Raw genomic sequence first — 7,158 nt, 5'->3', positions numbered from 1 at the left:
ATCTTCATCATAGCTTAAGCTTCAAAGTTAACACATTTTATTCATTCATATATGACAAGTTTACCACTGCAATAAGTCCACATCCAATGGAAATGGATGTAAGTTTTGAGTTTTCAACATCATGTGGTGAAACCTTTATGATAATCTTTATTATTTGATCAGTAATTTCCGCTAACTTCTTCGAACGCTGCATGACATAAAGTGGTGTCTCCCACAGATAGACAAATAATTATATCTCCAAACACCTCAAACTTTATCACCATAATTTGATTTACACAACTTGATCACCAAAAACATTCACTTATCACTGCCAGTGGCAGAGCCAGGAAAAAAGAAAAGGGATGGCCGCTAAAGTAAAATAAAAATGTAAATCATATTTCATAGAAAGCATTTAAGTTGAAATAAATATAAAGTTGATTTTCAAAAAATTAAATAACATGACTTGAAAATACCTTATAATAAAGCTTTACGTGTTCCGAGTGACTTGAAATCTTTAATAATAGACTCAGAACTAATGTTTGCACTAATCTCCCTTTCAATATAAATTGTCATGCTATCTCTTAGAAACCCAGCATCCATCTTGTTTCTCAACTTAGTCTTGATAATTTTCATTGCTGAAAAAGACCTCTCAGTTGTTGCCGTAGAAACTGGAAGAGTCATGATAAGGCGAAGTAGCCTATCAATCAAGAAATAAATTTCAGCTTGTCCAGTTTCCACCAAACATGAACATAGCTCTTGAATAGTTGATAAATTATTCAAATTTGATGCTTGGCGAGCAACAAATAGAAAATGCCGAAGTTGAAATTGCAAATTATTCTTCTCTTGATCACTAAAATCCATAGGATAATATTTTTCAACTAGAGAACAAATAGTATCAATGTTAAAAGTTTATACTCATCCTTAGGAGACAAAGCACAAGAAAGAGTTAACAAATCCATTGCCTGCTCACTAAATCTGCTATTCAACTCTTGTAACTGTTTGTCAATGGTAGTGAAAAAGATTTCAACTTTGAAGTAATGTTGAATTGTGACTTGATTTTCTTCAAGGCGAGATCGTCCAAATCTTGTTGCTGAATGAATATCATTAAGATCGGGAATCTCAATACCATGTTTTTCACAAAAAGATGTCACTGTACTAAACAATATATCCCAACCATTTTCTCTCAAGTCTTGAATAAAACTTTTTGTTGAACGAACCAAGTCCATGGCATTAACTACATCTTGATTTTGTTTTTGCAAGGCTTGACAAAGCATATCTGTTATCCCCATAATTTCTTTCATCAAATGCAAAATAAATATAAAATCAAATGCCTTCAAGTAATTGTAAGAACTATCTGCATCCCCACGTGTAGCATAATTTCCCCTTTCTTTTGCAATTTTTTTTAAAACTGAACAAGTTGCTTCATACATGTTTATCAAGCTACAAATAGAATTGTAATGTGATCCCTAACGGGTATCTCCAACTCGTTTCAAAGTACCAATTTGATTTGAACCTTTACCATTTACAATCTCACCAATCTCTAACAAATGTGCAATCTCTTCTAATTGGGAAGCTTGTAACTCATCATGGCGCTTAGTGGAAGAACAAACAACATTGACTACAAAATCAGTTTATCAAAGAATTTATGAATTGGTTTGACTTCTCTTGATGTTGTAACCAAGGCAAGTTGCAATCGATGAGCAAAACAATGAACATAGTATGCATAAGGAGAATCCTTCATAAAGAATGCTTGTAAACCATTCCATTCTCCTCTCATGTTGCTAGCACCATCATACCCTTGTCCGCGAATGTTAGACACATCAAGGTCATGTCGAGAGAGTATATCACATATTGTTTCCTTAAGAGTTAAAGATGTGGTGTCTTTAACATGTGCCACATCAAAAAATCTCTCTTGTATTAAACCAACTTTATCAACAAATCTTAATACAAGAGCCATTTGTTCCTTTTTTGACTCATCGCGAGCTTCATCTACAACAATACAAAATTTGGAATCACCAATTTCCTCACGAATATGTTTTTTCACCCTACTAGAAAGAATTTGCAAGAGCTCTTTTTGAATTTGATGTGAGGTATATTTGCAATTTTGTGGAGCATTTTCCAACACAACTTTTGCAATTTCATCACTGTAAGATGCTAAAAGTTTTAACAATTCGAGAAAGTTACCTTGATTTCTTGAATTACTAGTTTCATCGTGACCCCTTAAAGCACAAGCTTGAAGTGTTAACCAACGAACAGTGTCAATTGAAGTTTTGAGACGAAGCCGGTTACTCATTCTTTGACTTGAACTTTGAACTTGAATAACATTTCTGATATGACAATCTTGATTCAACAAGTCTTGACAAGCTTGCATTGCATTGTTGTGTGGCGAACATGGATTCATCCCTATGCGTTTAAGAAAGGAACAATGTTTTCCATTCCTAACTTTCTTCCAAGTTCTAAATCCCGTAGAAATGAAGACATGTGATCTGGGACGTCCACTTGGTTTTTTGCTAAAAAGGTAACAAGGTAAGCAGTATGCAGCATCTTCGGATGGTGAATATTCTAACCAAGAGGGAAATATGCTAAACCAAGTGTGTTGAAACCTTCTTGGATGATCCGCATTACCGGACAAAGGATAGTTGTCTAAATGAATTTGATATGGACCCCATTTTAGATAAGCTCTTTGTATTGCATCCACTTGATTTGGTGGATATTGCCAAATCGGACGACGCTTTCCAGGATCACGTTCCAAAGAATTTTCAAACCCATGATGCTCTTCAATTCTTGGAATCTCAAGAATTGTTTCAGGTTCAAATGTCGGGATTATAATTTCTTCATCTCTCTCCTCTCTTTCAATTTCACATGCTTTCCTCTTGAAAAACGAATCAATTTTTCTATTATTCATCTTTATTTTTCTGATGAAAAAAATGAAACATAACAAAATGTCAAAAATTATCACACATAATAAAATGAAAAATAATAAAATGACAAAAATTATCACACATGAAAAAATTATCACACATAATAAAGTCTCAAAAATTATCACACATAGTAAAATGAAACATAGTAAAATGGCAAAATTTATCACTACAGTATTGATACTGATACTTGAGACTTGAGGCCAAAATTATCACTATAATATTGTAACTTCAATTTTAGTTAAAATCACTCAAACTTGACACTTTATAATCTTTGCTCTACTAAGCTTTTCTCTCTAAATCTAATACTTTCATTCTTAATAAAATTATCATTCAAAGTGCAATTAACAATCACAAATTACATATAAAAGAACAAAGTAGAACAGTATTTCATATTTCAACTAAACTTAATCAAGTTCCAAAATTACAAAAAAAATATAGAATCTCCCTAAATCAGCTTCTAATTACAATCAAGTTTCAACATTAAAAAATACTAACATCTAAAGATTTGAAAAAGGCAGAAACTCCCTAAATCACAAGTACAACATTTTAGAAATCCAAAAATGTCTCAGTAAGTACCCCTAAAAACACAATACAGAGAAATCTGAAAAGAAATCTAAAACCAATCTTCAGCATCCCTTAATAATTATTCAAAACTCTAACCATTTTTAAAGAAGAAGAATATGAAAACCCTAAAAATACAAAATTGACAAAGGAAGAAGAAGACCTTTTTTATTTGAGAATATTGAAATGATTCCTCCAGTAACCACGGCAGCGTCCACTCGATGGGCAGATGGAACTTGGAAGTAGTGGTCTCGTTTTCGTGAATCGCTTCTGTGTTTCTTGAACCGTTTCTTTTGTGAAAGGGTGAAGGAAAATAAAAAAAAGGAATGAGTTTTAACTCAAAATGAGGGCATTTTAGTATTTTCCTCTATATAAAAAAATATTAAAAAAAAAATAAAAGGGGTGGCCATGGCCTTCCCCTGTATCTATGTGGCTCCGCCACTGATCATTGCATCAGATGATCTTTAGACACTTTAGTTTAAAAAAACTTGATCATCTCATGAAATGACATTTTTTATCTTGAAACATCATCACTTGAACACCATATCAAACACCATCACTTAATCCACATATCAAGCATCATCACTTGATCAATATATCAAGCACCATCACTTAATCAATATATCAAATAATATCATCTGAATCAACAAGCCTTGAACAACAAGGCTGATGAAGACTTCTCTTAAGACCGTTGTCAACATTAAAACCAAATATATCGCTGCAGACGTCATACCTGCAAATTCATAGATCCACATTCTCCCCCTTTTCATGATGACAACACGTGTTTCAGCAAGGTAGACATACAAAGAAACAAAGGTGATAAATTTGGAGTGATTAAACTCTCCGTGACAAAAATAGAGAGTACACCCTACTTTCCCTGACAGTATATTTCTCTCTCTTTGCCACTATAAAAAACGGCGGGAAAATAGATAAACAAATGTAACAAGTATTCAAGCACATATATTATCAAAACATGTATAAGCATTTAAGGGAAAAACATATTCCATTAACTACTAGAATTCAATATCAAAGGAAATATCTAAGAATCAAGAAATCTAAAAAACAAGAAATATATAAGTGAGTGTATTTAGTAAATCAAATCACAAGTTTTCGTTCACTTAAAGGATTAAACTCGAAAAAACTCTATGAACACTTTGTGTAGAAGGTTTGAGAAAATATGTGTTTACTTGAAAATTAGAACAAATGAATAAGATTGTTCACAAGTAACATCTAGAATTGTACAAAAGGATAAAGCAAAATGACGAAGAATAGTAAATAACAATGACTAAAATTGCTAAAACTAAAGGTGGGATGCAGATTCATACATTTCTCACAAACTCTTATCTATGTGACTTTGGTGTGTGAATTTTATAGAGAATATCTATGAAAATTGTGAATCCTTGTTACATGAACGAAATCAACTTATATATTAAATACATCCATAATCGTCGACAAAGATTAATTCTCTTGTGTTCGACACATACATCTTTATGTGCCCTTTTGTCCTTTGCTTTGCTTCCACATGTCTGTAGTTCTTGAACTGTCGTAAATTGCTACCCATGTCGACAACTTTCCTTAAATCTCCTGATTGCTTCTTTCGAAAACATCTTCAAATTTTCTAACTTCCCCTGTTGTATATGTCAAATCACTACAAACCTTTTCGAGATTCTAAACATGTTTTAAAGAGAGAATGATCCTAATTTTATGGATCTATTTCTGAGATTCCTCCAAATCAGACTTAGTGGGTCTCTAGGTCATCTAATACTTGAACTCAAGAACATAATAAGTCGGAAAACACATGGCAGGAGAATCAAAATCACCACCTCAGTCGAAATAATCAATATGTAGAAACTACTGCAAGGTCATTTTACACTTAGCAATCTCATACATTTGTATCACACTTTCATGTCGAAAATGCTAAACTAAAAATTCCTAGGCTAAAAGATGCTCCTCAAAAATGTCAATTTCGATCTTATTTACAAATAATGGAAGAAAGTAACATTTTTAGTAAACTCTCGACACTGCTCAAAGTAGTCTGCATACGTCATCGTCACCATTATCACTTTCACCAAACTGTCACGTCAAGAACGTGCATACAAAATATCATCATGATTCAGATTTTTTAGGCCCTCGTGGACCACGAGATTTAACCACTTTAAAAATAATTTAATTAATTTAAATTTAGAAAATCTAAACGTTGGCGGGTTTTTAGTTTAGAGGGAAAAACTGAAAAGTTTTATTCCACTGCTATATATATATATATATATATATATATATATATATATATATATATATATATATATATATATATATATATATATATATATATATATATATATATATATATATATATATATATATATCCTCCTTCTTTCTTTCTTCTCTTTCGCAACTTTTTCTTCTATGAAACTTGAGAGCTTTCATTTTTCTACATTGTTCACTACTTTCTTCTACTCGCATTCTAAGAACATTGGCTTCTTTTGGCGCAAAGAAACAACTCCCACTTTTTTCTGCCTTTTATCTCCAAGGACCCATCCTCATCAACAACTGCAACTACATTTCAAAACCTCCAATAGAGAAGGAAAGCTAACATTTGGACTTCCTAGGTATTGATCCCCTTTTCTTTCACTGGTATCACTGATGTGTTTCTGAGTCCTTTACCCAAGTCATCTCTAAAACCAACCAAACTAGAAAATCTCTTCACATATCCAAACCTCGTGCATTTGAAGATAGAAGTTTGAGTTGGGGTTCATGTGGGGATGACAACGGGTAGGGTCGGGTGCTGGCTTCACACTACCCAAATCTGCACCCGAAATCACCACCTAAACCCGAACCCAAAGATTATTCGGGTGACAAAATAACACTCACGCCCACACCCGTTGGGTTCAGATTTTTTCACTCAAACCCGAACCCGTAGCAAAATATATAAAATACATTTTTCCTACAACTTTCCAATACATATATATATATATATATATATATATATATATATATATATATATATATATATATATATATATATATATATATATATATATATATATATATATTCTCTCATCTTATTATGAGTAACTTTTGAGAATGAGATCAAATCTCATATAACATGATACTTAAGTCGAATTAAAGATGTCAATATGAAAATGAAACTATATATATATATATATATATATATATATATATATATATATATATATATATATATATATATATATATATATATATATATATATATATATATATATATATATATATATATATATATATATATATATATATATATATATATATAATCTCTCATTTGATGAGGTAACTTTTGAGAATGAGATCAAATCTCATATAATATGATACTTAAGTTGAATTAAAGATGTCAATATGAAAATTGAAACCATTAAGTGCATATACGAGTTTATAAATTATATTGAATTGCTTAAGAAAAAAAAATTATTCTCTAGTCCATAACTCTATGCCAAAGTCACGTTTCTTTTATGCACGATAGGTTGAATGAGAACAAGAATATAAACAAGAAATCATGTACCTCACCACATAAATGGATGGAATACCAATAACTCATAAATCATAGCACAAAATTTGAGTGTAGTTTTTCAAAATACAATCCTAATTTAGCCAGAACAGAAAGTAACCAAAATAGAATTGACAAAACCCAAAGAAATTCTAGTTTTCCATTTCTTCGGAAAAG

At 31.5% G+C, this 7,158-nt stretch overlaps 1 pseudogene; it reads right to left on the bottom strand.

Moving 5' to 3' along the window:
• Positions 1-453: 453 nt before the first annotated feature.
• Positions 454-2,884, bottom strand: LOC131643124 (uncharacterized; annotated as a pseudogene).
• Between the last annotated feature and the right edge of the window lie 4,274 nt (positions 2,885-7,158).

The sequence above is a fragment of the Vicia villosa genome, unplaced genomic scaffold, assembly GCF_029867415.1.
Source record: "Vicia villosa cultivar HV-30 ecotype Madison, WI unplaced genomic scaffold, Vvil1.0 scaffold7, whole genome shotgun sequence".
Taxonomy (NCBI): Eukaryota; Viridiplantae; Streptophyta; class Magnoliopsida; order Fabales; family Fabaceae; genus Vicia; species Vicia villosa.
This window is presented reverse-complemented; position numbering and strand designations above follow the sequence as displayed.